Below are 20,827 nucleotides of genomic sequence, written 5' to 3' on the forward strand. Positions count from 1 at the left end.
TATATATATATATATATATATATATATATATAGATATCAAGCTTTCCTCTATAGGAATGAGAAGGCATGGTGATTTAGGCCAATTGTTGGTCACTATATTAAAAAGGTAGTTCTTGGCCATGTCACTAATGGGAATGATTTCAATCTTATTTTTAGAATCGGTACCTCACATTTCTAGAAAGAATAATATATATTGTTTTCAATGTCTTTGAAATATATGTAGCTAGTAGTTGATTTCTTATTCATTGCCTTTCAATATTCATAGGAAAATAAGGTATTTGGTTACATAATAGGTCCTATGAATGTTAACTAGGGTCCTAGAATAGTCCTAGATGGACCCATTTGACCTAAATATGTAAAGAGCAAAAATTGGTCAAAAGTTGCAATGTTGCTCAAAAAGTTGCTTGAGCAACTTTTGCATTTTTTGCAAATGGAAGTTTGGGATTTTTTTAACTATCCATGCTTGGGTATATGAGTGTGGGAAACATATTTTCAAATGTTGGAAGGTTTCTAGTCAAATTTACATTTTTAAGCAACTTTTATAACTTTTGTAATTTTGCACAAAAAGTGCAACTTTTGTAAAGTTCACTAGATTTCATTTCTAGGACTTGGAAGAGGTTCCAAACTATTAAAAAAAACTAAAAACACCTAATCCTAGGCTATCTTGACCAAAAACTCAAAAAGATCCAATTTTTCCTAATTAGCAACTTTTGCTCATATCTTGTTCAAAGTAGCCATAGATATCTTGCTCATATCTCTCTCATTGTTCATTGTGGGATCAAACCATCTATTATGTTAGCTCTAAGTGGCTAGATAAACCATAGTCCCAAGCTTCTCCCATCCCATTGAGTGCTTGAACATTCTTGGGCACATCGAACTGAATCATCTCTAAGAGTCACTAAATGCCATAGGGTAGCAATCTTTGATAGGGTATATCTTGGAGCTCGTGTGAGGTATGGATGTGATTCTAGGTGCTACAAGACCATGTTGTAGAGACCTAAAATAATTTCTCTCTCTTTTTGGAGATCTAATTTCATTTAGGTTTTTCGGCCCCATATCGGGTGATGCTAAAACTCATAGTGTTGGCCTGTACAAAGGTGCCAACTACTAAATCTTTTCATTGTGGGATCAAACTATCTATTTTATTAGCTCTGGGTGGCTAGGTAAACCCTAGCTGCAAGCTCTTCCCATCCCATTTAGTGCTTGAACATTCCTAGGCATGCCAACCTAAATCATCCCTAAGAGTAGCTAAATATCATAGGGTAGCAATCTTTGACAGGGCATATCTCAAAGCTCGTACAAGGTATGGATGTGATTCTAGATGCTATAGAACCATGTTTTAGAGACCTACTATAACCTCTCTCAATTTTTTGACATCCAATTTTATTTAGATTTTGTGGCCCCATCTTGGGTGATGCTAAAACTTGTAGTCTTGGCTAGTACAAAGGTGTCAACTGCTAAATCTCTCTCACCTTTTGTCATGGGATTGAACTATCTATTTTTTAAGCTCTAAGTGGCTAGGTAAAAACTAGCCCCAAGCTGCTCCTATCCTTTTGAGCACTCAAACATTCTCAGACATGCCAAACCAAATCATCCCTAAGAGTCACTAAATGCCCTAGGGTAGTGATCTTTGATGGGGCATATCTCAGAGCTCGTGCAAGGTATGGATGTGATTCTAGGTGCTACAGGACCATGTTGTAGAGACCTAAAATAAGATCTCTCTCTATTTAGAGATCTTATTCTATTTTGATTTTGCGACCCCATCTCGGGTGATGTTGAAACTTGCAGTGTTGGCTAGCACAAAGTTGCCAACTATGGAATCTCTCTCACCTTTCATCATGGGATTGAACTATTTATTCTATTATCTCTAAGTGGTCAGGTAAACACTAGCCCCAAGCTCCTCCCATATTTTTGAGCACTTGAATGTTCTCGGGCACACTAAATGCCATAGGGAAATGATCTTTGATAGGACATGTCTCAGAGCTCATACTAGGTATGGATGTGATTTTAGGTTCTATAGGACTATATTGTAGAGACCTATAATAACCTCTCTCACTTTTTGGAGATCTTATTCTATTTTGATTTTGCAAACCCATCTCAGGTGATGCTAAAACTTGTAGTGTTAGCCAGTAAAAAGTTGCCAAATGTTGAATCTCTATCACCATTCATTGTGGGATTGAGCTCTCTATTATGTTAGCTCTAAGTATCCAGGTAAATTGTAGCCCCAAGCTCTTCCTATCCTATTGATCCCTCAAACATTCTTGGGCACGCCAAACCGAATCATCCCCAAGAGTCACTAAATGCCATAGGGCATCAATCTTTGATAATGGCAACTAGATAAGTCATATCATCCAATGATGGAGACTCATGATAGAAGGTAAAGGGGCCATGATACACCTCATTTTTAACATGTTAATTTTTTTATGGTAATAAGGTAATCCTTGTTTGTAACATCAAGGAACTTGAGATCACCTATAAACCCAAGTTGCCTTAGTCCTAATGATTTATTTATTTTTGTTCTTTTTTTGTTAATAAGTTGACTCAATAAGTGTTTTGAGAGTCATTACACCTTATATAGATCCTATGGGTTGCCAAAAACCACTTGGTTAAGTTCTAGGAAGAGTTAGTGCAAAAACTGCATTTTGGAATAAAAGTCGCTAACTTTTTTGCAATTTTAGCAATTTTTAGGAAAATATTGAAATTAACCTTGTAACCAATTAAACCAACTGGTAATCAATTGGAATGTATGTCAAATAATTAAAATACCCTCTATGAATTTAGGGAATATGTCAAATAATAAAAATATCCTCTATGAATTTAGGGAAGGCATAAGGTGTTGGTTATTATTAAGTTTTTTTTATATGACAAGGAATCACTATTGATGTTAAACTTGTATATAAGATCATTGAGTTATTATCAAATGTCATTACTTCCTGTTTGGAATAGCAAGCTCATACTTTGTTAGAGTGAAACACCATTTTAGCTGCATTTTATCACCGAATGGAGTTAGTGGAAGATTTTAAGGACCATCTTGGTTGTCTTAATAGCCATTTCATGGGTTTGAAACATAATCACTTCCCATTGTAAAGAGTTGTCCAAAATTAGAAAATTACATGTTGTTGCAAAGAAAACACACTCATAAGATGTTGGAAGATTGTTTTCACTCATAGAATATTGAAGAATCTCTTGGAAGGATGGAATAGATGACAAACTGAAGTTTGTAATATAGTTATTAGGTGTTCCTTGAAGTGTCTAAGGTGATAGTTTGAAGCAAGAAGTTGAATATGATCCATTTCTCAAATTTGCTCATTTTTCCCTTATTTCTTCCCAAGTCTTGAATATTGAAAGTGATCAAGTAGGTTTGTGAAGTTGGGTAGAAGTTTGTTCAATTTTGTAACCAAGTTGGAAAGAGTCTTTGAAGACACTTAGGAAGGTGGGAAAGGTAGTTTTCCTTAAAAGTGTTCTTGCTAAGAATCCACTAGCTTTTGGTGTGAGCACTCTGCATCATTATGGATACAATTTACATTAAAATGAAATACATGAAATGTACTTAAAATGTAAACAAGAAAAATAAGATATATATTATGATAACCAATAATGTCATACTTTAACAAACATATAATATATTATGATAACCGATAATGTCATACATAAACAAATATATCATATATTAACCAATAATGTCATAAGTCTAATAATGTCATGCATCAAATATATGCCATACATCAAATATAAAATGTCATATATACATCAAATGTATATCGAATACATCCACTAACATAAAATCCAACATCTATGTCCACTAATGCCTATAAATGTGTGTCTATCAACTATATCTTCTCCTTCCCGCAAGGGGAAGGTAACAAATCCATAGAGGTCTTCGTTCATTGTGTGGAGGGAGATAATGGGGATGATGGGGTCTTCCTCACACGCTCGCTCATCCTCTTATTTAGGCTCTTCTCTAACTTGAGCTAATACAAACAAATTAGATATGAATCAATAGTTCTTATACATTGAAATCAAATATATGTACACACAAAATTAATTATTTTCTTACCACTATCAAATAGTCACTCTATACATCCACCTCCAAGGCTCATGGACGATTGGGTGTAATAAGGCCGTACAAAAATTAAATCAATATAATCACATAAAAATAACATTTGAAATTTCAATATTTGAACTAGCCATCGCTATAGCAACTCCATGATCGATGGACTGATGAAGATGAGGAGGAATATTAGACATCAACAACTGCATCTCATATAATACAATTTACATGTAACATGAAATATGAAACAAATATAATCAAATGAATTAAATTAACATGAAACAAATGTACCTCTATGAAGCTTGTATCATGCCTAGGCTCAAATTCCCTTGTAAATGTCGATGGTCCAACAAAGAACTAATGCACATGGATAAATTTTTTTTGTCAATACTTCATATGATTACTTAATAAATATATGTATTAATATAAATGATTAAATCAATACATACCTCTTGACTCATTGACAAGACATAAAATGAGGTCAAGGAATTTGTACTAGGGCCATCAACACTCTTACCCTAAATTTTGAACAATGTTAATATATGCTAATTAATTAGTCATTCACTATACATATAAAATGTGATCAAATTAGTTTATTATAATTGTAATTTACCTATGTGTCAATGTCAAATGTGTCACTTAAGAACTCATCAGTGGCTATCCCATCATCCATACTGTCTCCAACATGATTGTCAAATGTGCATAAGGATCCACATGATGTTCACATGTGACTAAGAGGCATAGAAAACTCCTCCTCAACTAATGGATTGACATAATAAATGAGGGTTTTCATCAAAGCATTGATAGTCCCTAGAGTGTTGGCCTCTACATGTTTGTTCACAACTAAAGGAATAATCACATGCTCACCTTGTGGCTTGAAAATAGGTGCCCTAACTACATTAGGGTCATGATGTGCCCCCGGCCTCTCAAATGATGACCCCCCACCTCTACCCTGAGATTCTAATATATCAAAATAATTGAGAATCTCCCCAAGGACAAATTCAGAATACAATTTCTTTAAGAAATACATTAGAACCTTATGATTATTGCAAGGAGGGGCATCAAAGACCATCCATCATCTATCCCAAAAGTTATTTCTAATATCATCATGTATGCACCAATGGATGGGGAACCTTTTAGTTGTATTTTTAATAGTGTCTTGTTCTCTAGGATTTTTAAACAATGCACAAATACTAGCTTTTGTTATTTCCTTCTTTTTAACATCTTTATAGGATAATTTTTTTACATAATATCTTCTTTGTTCATCCCTCTTAACACACCAAATATTCAACTGATGACTAACATAAGCTACATGGGTCATAATGGACTCAAGGGATGATGCCAATTGTGCTCTAATCAGATTGATTTTTTCACAAGCTTCCAACCTACCCATGAGTTCTTCTAATTTATTTTTCCCTCTTTCTATTTCATTCATTATGTTGTCTTGAGTGCTAGAAGGAGGTCTTCCAATTGGTGGAGGTTGTGAAATTTCTTGCTCTTCTTGTCAAAGATTTTGATTTTCATATTGTGGAGGGTTTTGATTTGGATGTTGTGGAGGGTTTTCATTTTGATTTTGTTGATCCAACTGGGGATTTGGTGGTTCATTATTCACATTTCCTGATAAGAAACCAATTGCAATCTAAATAAATAAACAAATTGATCTTACAAAACAATATAAAAAATTATATTTAAACAATCCAAAAATATATAAAACAATGCAAAAACAAGAGTAGAAAACATACTAAATGATCTTGATCTTGATCTTTGGTGATGAGGAGGCATTTTGAGGAGGTGGGTGACAAAATTCTTCAAGTTTTGCAGCCTTCATGCACACTATTGAGGATAAAGAATTTTTAACAAAATATAATGAAATGGATTGCGGGTTTGCAACCCATTTATAAAAAATTAAGATTTTAAAAAGCTTGTATGTGCTATGGCGCACATGCACTTTTAGAATTTAAAAAATTGCTTTTTTTTGTCATTTTTTTTGCACCAAAACTTGGTTCACTTACCCATAGAGGAGAAGCAACAAATTGATAAATTTAATCAAATTGAACTAAATATAATGTTCTTGATGTAAAACAAAAATATAAGGATCACAAAACCAAGTTAGATCATCAAGCATGAAAGATTATGCCCCAAAGTTGAATTAGAAGAAAAGAAGTGGGGTGAAAGTGAATGGAAGATAGAAGTTTGGAAGAGGTGGAAAGAAATGGAAAGAAGAAAGAGAATTTTCCTCAAGAAAGACAATGCCTCAAAATCAATCAATTGTTTAAGATATAAAAAATTTGTTGAGGTCATGTAAGAAGATAAGGAAATGAAGATCAAAACATTGCCACAATTGATTAAAATTCCAAAAGAAAGATGAAGGAAAACCCTTTCAAACTCATAATGTAGTCTAAAAATGCAAAGTAACATGGAGTTTAATAATCAAAGCTACACAAAAATGCAAAGGTGTACTTGCAATAGAGAAACTATAACATAGGATTTTGTGTTCATATTCATGAAAGAATGTGAAGGAACTTATTTTCATCATTTGGCCATTATTAACAGACATCAAAAAATCACACAATCATTACTAGTCACAAGTGTAACTATGAAGATATTAATGTGATTTATATCAGATTGGAATGTGGAAAGATTCTAATATAAGCATCAAAGACATAAAGGTCAAGATGACTTTCATGTTAGCTTACAAAATTTTATGTAGAAAAACCATGGTCGCATCAAGGATTAGATGTCAGGATGACCCTAAGAACAGTTGTGCAAAAACAATCAAGGATGATGCCTCAAATCTTCTAAGTGCTTCAAGGGGACAACAAGAGAAACTCTAGAGTTTTAAGATCACACCCACAAGTAGAAAGCAAAGAAAAATATGCCCCATGGCCCAAGTCCTCTGTCTATGCATACTAGAGAGACTTAGTAGACAAGGACACTCAATGGAAATTAATAACATTCAACATACAAAGAAAAGATCATGACATAGCTCAAGCATTAAGTATTTGTGTTTTAAAAATTTAATTGTGTTAACTGATACTAAGTTTCAAGGATAAGGATCAAATGCTTGCAAGTAAGTAAGATCACATGAAAAAAATGGTTAAGACGAAACCAATTGGTGTTAAAAAAAAACTCGATGCGAGGGGTTGTATTGAAAAATATAGCTACGGTGGCATTGAAAAAGACTATTTGTGAGGTATCTAAAAGACTAACACATCCAAGAGTCCAAAGCTAACACAATTATCTTCCCCTAGACAAAAACAAAGACAAAGACCCTTGTAAGCATCACCTAGATCCAATGAGTGCTAAGTGTTCCATTTATTCTCATGAGAGATGGATTCATGTTGAATCACTACTCATGAAACATGGGTCAATCAGTTTGACTCAAAATCACACAGTTAAATCCTGATAGCAATATCACAAGGGAACAAGGAGAAGGGATGATGGAGAAAGGCTAACTGTCGAGGAGATGCACTAAGAAACAATGGTGCAATGGCCTCAAGTAGCTCCTGTTTCTAGGTTTTCACTACTTGGATCTTATTACAACTTTTTATATTTTTCACTTTTTTTTTGGAATATATACTCTTTTTTTGAGATATATTAAAGTGCCTATTGCTAGGTTTTTGCTAAGATGGTCATTTTTTCAGGACATTTTTTTATCTTTAGAATTTTTGACTATATATATATATATAATTTTTTTTTTTTTATTTTTTTTGAAATATACCTTTTTTTTTTGGATTTTTGAAATATATTATTTTTTTGGATTTTTTAAGGATCAATAAATACATACAAAGGATGTCCCTAGATAGAATGAGCATCAAACTCCCAAGCAAGATCACATCATGTAGTGCCAATGTCTACCAAGGTGGAGGACAAGACGGATTAGTAAGCTAGTGGAAGAGATGGAAGACAAGAGAATGAAGAAGAATGAAGAGAAGAAATCCTCAAGGGAAAACTCCTCATGAGGAAACAAGTTGGGGAAAAATTCTTATGTAAAGCATATTTGGACAAGCAATGAAAACTCATCATAGAATAACTTACAAAAGTGTAATGAAAAAGTACGAAAGGATGTAGTCCAAAGGAGTAGAAATGTCTAGAGAATTCATAACATCATGTTTTACTCTTTTCTATTATATGGAGACAAAATGAAAAAAGGATAGCAAAAGGCTAGAATGAATGGAGATAAATAGATAGGAAGGCAAAACATGAAAGCAATGAAAGAAAGATCATCATAAGATAGCTCAAAAGATAACCAAATGTTTGTTTATAGGTCAGCATTGTCAAGATCAAAGTGAGATGATAGAATGGATGAAAGATGTAGAAGAACTACTCATGATGCCTAATTGCTAGGTTTTCATCATGGTACTTATCCCAGGTGCCACAAGGGAGTGATTTTCACCATAGGACAAATTTATTTCTCTTTAATTTTTCTACCAAGGTGTCAATTTCCAAATTTTGACCACGACACACTTTCAATTTATTATTTATTTAATTTATTTTTTCCTTGTTTCCCCTTCTTTTTTTTTTTAGGATGAAGGCAAGATTTTTAGATAATGCTCCTTGAAAGGATAAACCATGATATGCTAAGGATTCAAAATGATACACTCAAAGATGTTTATAGGGAAGGCAAGATGGAAGAGAAAAATGGAGGATAAAGTTTTATGCAAAGTGAGTGAGGTTGGAAGATGGGAGGAATAGGAAAATGAATAAAATAGGTAGAAGGTAGAAAGATAGTGAATGGAAGGATTATGAAAGGGTAGACAAAAAGGAAGACAATTTCAACATCAACACACACCTTGAAGGGTGGTGAGAGGATGGAGGAAATGTAAGTGGAGGAATATATGAAAGAATGTGATGAATGGATAGAAGATGTTGTGGTTTAGGTGCATGGAATGGAAGAAGGCCTTTGGAAGAAGATAAAGTGGAAGTCTTTGAAATTTTGAATGTCAACTTCACTTGTTTCTCAACATTAAACTCTTTCAAGAGAGGCTTTGGATTCCATATAGTTGTAGGTTTTTCATTCCTTTTTGATGATTTAGAGAGAATATCTTCAATGATGGATCTTGGAACCCATAGTTGTTGTTTAGTTCTCTTCTTAGATATCTCTTTTGACTTTATGTACCTACGTCAATTAGAGGAGACATGGTGATGTTATTTCTTCTTTTTTCTTCTATTGAACATTCAAGTTACTTCCAAAAGACTTGGGACTTGTGGAATAAGGAGGATGTGATTGGTTTAGATGAGTGGGTGGATGGAAAGTATTCAAGAATATGCATCTACGTTGATCATGAGGAAAGATAGGAGATGAAGGGATGTAAGGACCCAAGATGGATGATGAATTAGTAGATTTAGGAGGGGGAAATGAAGGGACATAAGGACCCAAGATGGAAGGAAGACATGAAGCCCTTAGTATTAGTAGAGGAAGTCCAAGGATGGATGTGGAAGATGAGAAAGGATAATCAATAAGTCCATCAACATCTATATGACAACCAAGGACATCAACATCTTTAGAGTGACCATTCAAATTTTCAATGGGATCATGACCATCTTAAATAGGAGCAACTTGTTTGATAGGATTGTTTGGATCTTGAAAATACTTATGAAGAGTAGAAAGTGAAAGCAAACATGGAGTGTTAGAACAAGAAGATGGAATACTTTGACCTTGACAAGTTTCTTTGGATATAATAGGCATAGAACTTTGTTCATAATTTTTAGTGAGCTTGAGGGAAATAGTGGAAGTAATGTCTTCATCATACTTAGGAGGTGGATAAGACATATGATATGGAAGAGTGACATATAAATGGATATGAAGGGGTGCTTGATCTTGATCGTTCTTGAAATTTTTATCTTTATCCTTTTACAAGTCCTCTTGACATGGAGCCAATTCTAAGGATATGGGACGATATGAGGTTTACATGATAGTATCTTGAGGACATAGTGAATTACTAGCTGAAGTGAGCATAGTAGGCATAGCATCACATTAAGGTTGAGCATCTTTAGTCTTAGTAGCATGAAAAAGGTTTGCAACCAAGTGTAGATTAGCTTGGGTTTATTTTAGAGGTAGCCATTGAAGATACATATAATCAATGCAAAATGCATTAGGCTCTTTCTTTGATGGAGGTATGTTGAATAGCTTTGTAGTTTTAGGAAGTTCATGAGTGTTAGAAGTGGAAGTATCAAGGAAATCATCACTTGACATAGGTTCATCAACATGATCATTCTCAAGAGAAGTATCCTCATCATATAAGTCTCTAAGAATTTCAACATCAATGATTCCATCATCAATAAGATATTGAATTTTACATTTCAACATAATACAATCTTCAATTTTATGACCTTTACTTCTATGGTAACCAAAATAGTGGTCACCTCTCCACCATAAAGGTTTTACCTCAGGCTCATAAGGTCTATATTTATATGGTAAATTAATTATCTTGTTTGCAACTAAGATCTCAATCACCATGTCATGTGAAAATCCCAAATGAGTAAAAGTTCTATCAAAAGTATGTCTAGGACCATTTTTGTCATTCTCATCTTGGTCAAAGATAGGTCCATCATGAAATATTGGCATATGTCCAAAAGAGTTATTACTCATTTTCTCTCTCAAGAGGTCTTTGGATCTAGAAGATGAAGACAATTGATGTCTTCGAGTAGAAGATGTAGACCTTAAAGAATATGATTCATGTAATAATGTGATATTCTCCTCTAATAATTTTTCAAATTTAGATTGCATTCCTATTATTTTCTTAGTGAGATAAAGGTAAGTAGGGTCATTTTTCTCTTCTATCTCTAATAAGGCTTGTCTCTCCAACTCTAGGAGTCTAAATTTATCTTCCTTTGCAACTTGTTCTTCTAGGAAGGTTTTCTTTTCATGCTCAATTTTCTTACGTCTTTGGAAAGTTCAAACTAAGGGTAATTGGTTTTAAAAAAATTGAGGTCACTTTCCTTGATCTACTTAATATCTTGTTGTCATCAGTGTGATAGAAAAGGTACTAGGTGATAGGATGATCCTAAGAAACATTGGTGTCAAACTAGGATAGAAAAATAACTCACTTGTCCAAAAGAGAGATGATAAGATATAATTTTTGCAATAGGCATAAACCAACATTGCCACAAAGGTACCTGCTACTTTGGGTGAATACCCTAGCACATATGAATTAGGAGGATGATTTACCCAAATTACAATTAAGTGAATGGAAAAGAGATTACTAAAATTCTCCCAGTGTGTTATCAAAGAATCTAAAGGTTTATCTTCTTAACAAGGACAGTTTCTAACTCACCTACTCCAAGAAAGGTTGTAAAATCAAATAATACTAATTAAAGAGGTCAAAACACAATAATAAAAGGTACAAAAAAGCTTCCAACAATGGGGTAAGTGACCTAATTTGACCCAGATGAACCAAGGAGGATTGGAAATGATAGGATAACAAATTAAGAAAGGTTTCAACTCGAGAACTCAATTTTCTTGTTTTCTTTAATTAACCAACTAGATGCATCAATAGAACTTTATTATAAATCAAGCACATAAGACAACACTCAAGGCATTCAATAAAACATCTACAAGTAATGGTCAAGGGACAAAGAAACCTTGTGAATAAGCAAGAATAGTGTCTTAGTATGAATCTAATCCCTAGAACCACTATTGTGTATGTTCTCAAAATGTTTTCCAATCACACACATAGTCCTAGAAAAGAAAATTTGGGTTGCATTATGGTTCTTAGTAATGGTAAACTTTGCAACTCTTGCAATCTCAAATGGGCAAAATCCAAACCCCATGCACTAGGATTTTGACACTTTTCAAGAATTTAATCAATCAAAGATGCTGAGGAAATCTGATAGCCCAAGAAAAGACTACACCCGTGGAGATTTCTTCCACAAGGATATTTATATAGCAGGCATTTCTACCATGGAAAAGGTGGCTACTATTGCTTGAGGTTCTGTCTACATGGTTTACCCAATAAAGGGAGTGTTAACTACGGTTAACCCTCTCTAATCAAGGAAGACTCACAAAATTGGACCACATTGGTACTTAGTTCAGATTAAAGGGTTCCAAGTTTTTGATGTGCCCAAAAGAGAACAAAGCATACTCCTCTAGCATCTTCACCTCACCCAAACATAAAAAATAGATTCATTGACACACAAATTTTAAATTTGTTCACTAAGGTTCAGAAAGCCAACAAAATTCATCACCAATCTCAAGAAAAAAAGTACCAACAAATGTCACCAAGTGATACAAGCAAATAATATCCACTAGTACATTTGAGACCATTTTTCAACCATTATTGGTCAAAATTTTGAACCAATTTTCAACCAAACTTCGACCAAATTCGACCAACCCATTGGTCGAAAAAATTTCGATCAAAATTTTGACCAACCTGCTAGTTGGTCAAAAAACTTCCATAGCCATGGTGCAAGTTCTGCCAGGAATTGGTCAAAATTTTGATCAATGAAGGTAGAAAATTTTGACCAATTAAGGTAGAAATTTGACCAATGAAGGAAGAATTCTTCAACCAATAAAGGTAGAAATTTTGACCAATAAAGGTAGAAATTTTGACCAATGAAGGTAAAAAATTTTGACCAGTGAAGGTAGAAATTTTGACCAATGAAGGTAGAAATTTCGACCAATAAAGGTAAAAAATTTGACTAATGAAGGTAGAAATTTCTACCAATGCCTGCGTGTAAATTTTTTTTTTAGGCATTCTATAAAACAGTTCACATGCCTTGTGTATGAAATGAATGGATTACAGAGAGTGATATGAAACCATGATGCTAAAAAGCACACACAATCAAATCCAAAATGAACTTGCATTACAAATGGATTGTGGAAATCTGATATTGTTGATTTTGCATGCATGTCTACCAGGACAATCACAACTTAAACATAAGTTGTGATTGTCTTGGTAGACATGCATGCAAATCCAACAATATCAGATTTCCACAATCCATTTGTAATGCAAGTTCCTTTTGGATTTGATTGTGTGTGCTTTTTAGCATCATGGTTTCAGATCACTCTCTATAATCCATCATTAGCCGGATGGGAGAGTACAGGATGCATGCAAAATGTCATATCATACGCAAGGCATGTGAACTGTTTTATAGAATGCCTAAAAAACATCGATAGTAACTAATCAAACTGTCATAAACAATGACAGTAACTAATATGCTTCTTCATTAATATGCCCGATACAATAAGTGAACTTGGCAACTATGCACAACAAGTTATATGCTAAAAGGAAATCATTTAGGAGATATAGAATTTGAACAACCATATGTTAAGATTTTACAATTTGTATCACTTGCCTAAGTCTGACTATTGAGAATAATTTTGTCATCCTCCCTGCAATATGCTCCAATGGCTTGCACATCCACAAAAGTTCTAGCATCTCAAATTTGTAGAATATGAATTGTTTGGTAGCAAATGGACATGATTGACAATAAATCATCATATAAAAAGACTCCAATGTTGTGACCCAGATGAATAAATTCATTGCAAAAAGTTCGTACATCCATGACTTCCCCATCTATCAACCTTCAAACAATGCCAAAGTAGGTTAGTGCAAATTTTTCTAGACTGCAACGGCAAAATTCAATCATGGTTATTGTGACTGAATTAGTCATCTGTCACAAGCATATAAATAACTTTTTAGTTCAATTATAACTTATTACTATTACATTAGATGCTACAATCACATTGAGAAGGGCAAGCCAAATGGCAAGGGACACTAACTACAACATCTATGTTTACTAGAAATGCTTGTCTATGCAACATCTATGTTCACTGAAAATGCTTGTCTTGCAAATTCTTGTCTATGCACTAGATACCTCTCCCATGGAAATTATTTCAAGAGCCTCTTTATATTGTGACTTTTCAATTAAATGTCAACCTTTTGCATGAAGCATTAGTCCCATTGTAACATCCCTATTCAAGGAAAAGCAACCTTTAATTCAATATGGTTCATAAGAAAAGACTTATACAAGTTTATACAATTAGGATGAAAAAAATTAGTAAGGGACATTGATTGTGAGCACAACAAATATATTGTTAACGGAAATGGTAGTGAAACTGATATTTGTATTTGTGCCAAGTACAATTAATTATGTTATGTATCACCACATGGGTACCATATGCTAAAGAAACATTAAAAGTCATCATAAAATACTACCTTTGATAAGTCTCTGAAATAGATGACATCTTTTCCCCATGTTGATTCTCGAGTTCAATTCAAGGCCAGTGATTCAATGCTCTTCTATCCATCTAACACTTCAAGCCAAAGATATGCAGTTGTTCCCTTGACACTATAATAAAACTTAACTTGCACATAGAGATATATTCTATGTGCAAGTTAAGTCAAATACATTCTACAAGCTAGGTTGACAATAGCACAATTCTCTAATGAGTTATTCTTTGCCAATTTATTGATATGATCAAAAAAAGACAGAGTGTTAACCATGATGAGATACTAGGTGCAGAAAAAGGAGAAATAACATAAAGAATAAAACTAAAGTGCTCTAGTTACAAAGCATAAGACGGATAGTCCATGTTAATGCCCAAAGAACACACACACACACAGACAAGAAGGCATACCTCAATCATGCTCCAAATTTGATTAACTCTTCTCTCCATAGTCTCCTAAGTCGTTCCATCACTAACTACTATTGTTGAATCTTTTGTCAGCACTATCTTGGCAGCAGTTCCCAAAACCTCATTCCAAACAGTGTCAAGGGCCAGCCCTACTTCATCTCTAATGATAGTGCATGCATTAAAATACATGGTTCAGATTATAGTTGTCTATATTACTGAATAACATATTAGGAGAATGAACTCTGAAATGACAATCCTGAGCTAAGAACTTACTTTTTGCACTCAATTTAAACTCATGTTCAAAATATTAAAAAGGCTACTTCATTATGGCTTATGAAAAATTGACCAACATAATTAATATTGGATAGAAAACTGCCATGATAAATGATTGAGGCAAAAATTTAGGGTTTAGTTGATAATCATACTACTAAATAATACTCAATAATACCTCCAATCAACATGGCAAGTTGGGAGGCAGGGTGGGGAAGTGTTTTAAACTACTCTTAATTAATTTTCCTTCCTTCAAACTTTAGAACTCTTTCAACAGACCCTTGAAACCTACAAACATTTAGTAGACCCAATTGTCTCTCTCAATGCTGATAAAAATTTATTGAAGGAATATCATTTTAAACTACCCTTGTCATATGATTGTTCCTGGCCAGGCTACACATTAACTTTGTTTCTCTCTAAATCTCTGATAAGCATTTTGCATGCTTCTCACCCCAATTTACATTTGTGAGCCTTTTGAAAATTGTTCTGCATGTTCATGCTGCATCTCTCCCCCCTCAACCAATAGGCATCTTGACAGGTGCAAACTACATTCAGACCTATCTTGGCATTTATTTCCTACCACCAAATGAATGAATTCTTCTTCTATGAGCGAGATGGAATAGCAAGAATATTGCATACAAAGGAAAAAGGGTTAAAAGGAAGCTACCAAAACTCATTCAAAGCTTCGTTGAGATCAATTTTTTTTGGGAGATGTGACCACTATCACAAATGGTTGAATTATTGTGATTGTAAAACAAGTCATAAGATACATTGATCTAGAGGTCAAAGTTGCAAGAAGTACCGTCTTCATCTATGCTGCAAAAAGCATCAATAAAAATCACTAAAAGTGATTAATGAAACTAAAATGTGCATCAAGCTTATTTATTCCCTACTTAAATGCCTGGACTAGGCCAGTGGATCTGGATTAAGTGATTGATTTCTCTTATGGCATCTCATGACCACTAAAAGTACATTTGCTATGATGGATGCCAATACCATTAAAGTTCTCAAAGAATGAATTGTACAATTTTCCTCCAAAATGGCGTAGGTAACTATATTGATATTTAGTCAAAGTCCATGAAAGTGCTTAAAGAAACTAAAGAAAAGAAAAATGCCCCTATGTTTGGATCTTGGGAAAATATAATGGTATCTAGTGATTATCTCTAAACTTGCATTTTTAATAGTATGAAAAATAACACGGAATTATAAACCAGCAAAAAAAGAAGAATAATGTTCTTTTGTCTAGGCCATGCACACAGACATGATAATTTTCTTTGCGGAAAATAATATTTGTATTCCAGATTCATCTTTCAATTATTACTTGCAAATAATGTGCGGTAATTCCCATCTATCTATGACTTCAAAAGTTCAATCCATGAAAAATGTTATTACTTCATCCTGTTTCTAAGTGATTATCAAATCACTATTTGGTAACATTTCTCTTAATCAAGATATGCCTAACAAGTAATGGATTGTTTCTCAAATAGACTAATATGGACGAAGTTGTTGTATGCTCTTCTATCCATCTGACACTTCAAGCCAAAGATATGCAATTGTTCCCTTGACACTACAATAAAACTTAACTTGCACATAGAGATATGCAATTAAATCACAAGAATTTATTTAATCATATTAACAACTTAATAATTGTTCCTAGCACTTACTGTGAAAACACAATTAAGGAAAGATCATTACTGAAAATACTATTCTCGAAGTTACATTAGTGGAGCTGTCAAACCCCTGTTTGAACTGAAGTTGTCGTTTCCTTAAAAACCCTACTTATAATATAAGAAAGAGGACTGTTTAGAATACTAAGCGAGAAGATAGTATATAAGAAGAAATGAAAGTTCAGATTGAGATAGAGGGCAGAGATTTGGGAGCATATGATGACTAGACAATGTGACATGTGATAGTGAACTAAGGACAAATAGCATAAGGATCTTAAGTGAATAGATACATCAATGTGGGTTAAATTGTAAACCTTATCCTGATTCTACTACTCATAGTTATTAGTCTTTGACATATCTCAAAAATATGGGAGAGAATTATGTTATTTATACCTTGCAACATGCTCACCTATCCATGATAGCTATATGATGCTTATGAGTATCATATGGTTTTGTACCACCCATTGATATTTATGAATGCTCCCTTGTGAACCCATGAAACTCTATCAAGATCTAAAAATAAAGAAATCATACCAAAAAAATATAGCACACTAAAACATATAATTAAGAAGGTATGGTCAATCTTCAATGGTTAAGTGTCTTTACATCCAAAGCCTTTTCATCTACCAATTGCAAATACTTTGATATAAAGTTTTGGTGTCAAAACTATGTGATCTGCAACCTGTCATATAAAACCATAGGATGTGTCAACCCCCATAGTATTCTTAAATGATATTTTTCCTTAAACAGTTCTAACAAAAAAATTAATACCCATGGATAGGTGAGCATGTAAATTAAGACATCAACAATTACAAGTAATATAAAAAAAATACATCAACAATTCTAAAATTTACAACAACTAGCAATTCACAAATGTTTTGCTACCTTTCAAGGGATTCATTTATATTTTGATTTAACATAGTTTTAATTCATCTGCAGTGGCTTTTCATTCTAATCATATTACATTAACTAACTGAATTGTAAGTTTCTTCATTGTTACATATTTAGGCAATTGTTTTGTATAATCCCTTGGGATGGAAGTGCAATGAAATGATCAAAATTTCAGTAATTTTTTATTCCTAAGGGATTCTCTTCTTTAAATACAAGATTCTAGATCTATGGTAGTTGAGATCATTACATTCACATGTACGTCCTAAAAATGAAATCTAAATAAAGCGTGGAAGATTTAGAAGCTTTAGTCTCTAGTGACCATAGATGGATTGGTCACTAAAAGGGCTTGTAGGTCAGTGGTAGATCATCCCAGCATCAAACTGGTGGTCATTAGTTCAACTCCTAGCTGGTACATAGAAAAGTTTACCCTAGTATCAAAGCCAAGGTAAAGTAGACTTCATTAGTTCAACTCCTAGCTGGTACATAGAAAATTTTACCCTAGTATCAAAGCCAAGGTAAAGTAGACTGGGACCAGGATAAGAGCCCCAAGCACTTGCAGTTTGGATGAAAGGGAATGTAGGAAACACCTGAACCATAGATGGACCAATAAATAAGAGAGTTGGTAGTATAGTGATAGAGCAACCCAACAAAAAATAGATGGTCCCGAGTTTGATTCCTAGCTAGCCAATGAATTTCTTTATCACTAATCTAGTTGAATTGTCTTTCTTAGCTTTATCCCTAAAACTTGAGTTAACAAAAGTATGACTTTTTGATTTTACTTGATCTGGGTCATTCTTTATTCAATACCAATATTATTCCTGAGACTGCAAGTCATATATCCACTCTTAAGAATGTTCTTATTTTTCTAGACTTTTAGTATATCCAACTAAGCCTAAAGGTTGGACAATGCATAGTGCAAAAATTGTATGTTTGAGACAAATCATCACTTTAGAAAGCTTAAATAATAGTTCTTCTATACCATAGGCTATCTTTGTTCTTGTGGATATTTAAAAACTTATATTCAATTGTGTACACTATAAAAGTGCTCAAGTCTCTAAAAGAGCTCTCAAAATACTATAATATTTCTAGACCTTATATTTTGAATTTACTTAATAGGTTTCTATGTCTAACCATCGTCTACCACTTATCTTTCTTACCTATGATTATAAAGTTGCTCAACAATACTTGTTTCATATCATAGGTTAGCATGGCAGTTTCTTTGAGGTAACTCCGTGTAGGAATTGAAGAGGGAACTCCAAAACCTTGATTAGTAAGAATGGAAAAGAATAAAGATTTTAACCTTTGCTACACTTCCTTAACAGAAATAGGCAAATTCAGTTGCAACTCAAACAAATCAACTAAATTTAGACATCTATATAATGTAAATGTCATCTGCAAAACAAGAGGAATCTATATAATCCAAATGACATCTACATCACAATGGAAAACATACTTTGAAGCTTAAAGCTCCTATGCATAAGGATGTTGTATGAAGCAGAATGCCTTAGATGCTTGAGCTTCTTGCTTTCAATAAAATGGAGATGAGTGATTGTGCTATTTAGGGCAATTCTAAAAAGTAAATGCATCACAAAAGCATCTAGATGACCCATGAGTTTGGACTATTTTTTAAGCAAGAGTATGTTATAGACTATACCCAGGTAAATTTGGGTCTATTTTGTAGGTCCTAGCCAAATCCACAAGAGAACTATGTCAATACCCAGTCTGTGTACAAATTGGTCTTGGATCTAGGCTGCAATATGAGTGAATTAGTAACACAGTTTTTAGGCTCCATGAAGCCTTTCACACTAGAGAAAAGGATAACTATGTCCTAAGAATTCTTAACACTAATTCATGGTTATTTATAACCAAAAATACATCACAGTTGCTTGTGGATATATTATCAACTTACTAAAACCATATACTAATTCATGGCCACTTATTCCTGACTTATTCTCAAGATTATAATATGAGCTAGAAGAAGTTGTTGAAATCCAATCTATAACTAGCTTTCAAGGATGCCTCAATAAATACCCACCCTTTGTCAAAAAAGACCAGTAAGCAAAGAAACAAATAGAAATTGTCTCCATGCATTAACCGAAAAACTAAATCCTCTCATAGTAAGAGAGGTGAAAGCTAGAACCATTTTAAGCTAGTGCCTCAGGAAACTCTCCTCACTCTATTTAAAACTTGATTACACAATATTAATCTAAAAAAATTAAAATTAGTTCATAATAGAAAAAGGAACATTAGACATTGAAATGACTAAATCTAAGCATTCTGCTTTCTTGAATTTAAATCATAATCTTGTACACTTTGTAAAGCCTAAGTTTAAATTAGGAAAATTATTTGTAGTTCATACCCATATGTGTCAAGCAGTCATGTTATCACCTCAAAAAATTGTAGCTCAATTATAAATATAACTTACCCAAGAGTAGAAAAATGCTACCATTTCAAAAGCATTCTGCAGTATCAACATAAAGCCTCTATTAACATTACTGAAATCCAACATAGACAAGCATGTGTTCTTAAAGTAAATTTCAATTTTATGACACCTACTAGAAGATCTTGATTACCTGAAATGAAATGAACTGAATCAACCACAACAAAAGTTGAGGTTTACCAAACCAGAAAAGTTGATCACGAGGCTTCAATTGAGTCCCTGTAGCTGCATGTATTGCTGCATTGTCCAAAGCTAGTTTTGCTATCACATGTTGAATTTTTGTGCCAATGAATAGGATCAACTTTCGTAAGTATGGAGGAAAGCAAAGAGATTTGAATTAGAATAAATAAGGTGGTCTGTATACTCATTAGTTTAGTGCTTAATAGAATTAACTTTAAAAAAAAAGTCATTGGACATAAGACAATATCATAAAATAAAGATAACTACAAAGAAATAAGTGATTGGCTTTAACCGATGAACTTGTCATCACTTACTATCACAGGGATGAATGATATCTAGAAGTAGAAGTTCAATCCATATTCAAAAATTAACAAGATTTGATTAAGCAATTAAATGTTAAAGATGATGGTTATTAGTTGGACCCAAATATAATTTTAGAACAAATTTCTTTATGAAGATAAGCAAAAACCATTTTGTCATACATAACAAATTGAGGAATTGAGCATAAATTTACCATGCAAATTGAAAAAAATGCAAATAATTGCATATCCCCAGAGTGGCCAGCTGCAAAAATACCAATCATCACCTAATTTCAGGTTATTCATTCAATTTTACAGATCATATTTTTTGTTTTTCAAAATCATACAAGTAGGGATTGACTCACTGTAATAAATTATTAATTATGTTAGTGGTATTTCTCTAAAAGAGGCCTTAAATCATCAATAAACATATCCAAAATACAAAAGGAG

The sequence above is a fragment of the Cupressus sempervirens genome, chromosome 3, assembly GCF_028749045.1.
Source record: "Cupressus sempervirens isolate cs-2001-9-10 chromosome 3, ASM2874904v1, whole genome shotgun sequence".
Lineage (NCBI taxonomy): Eukaryota > Viridiplantae > Streptophyta > Pinopsida > Cupressales > Cupressaceae > Cupressus > Cupressus sempervirens.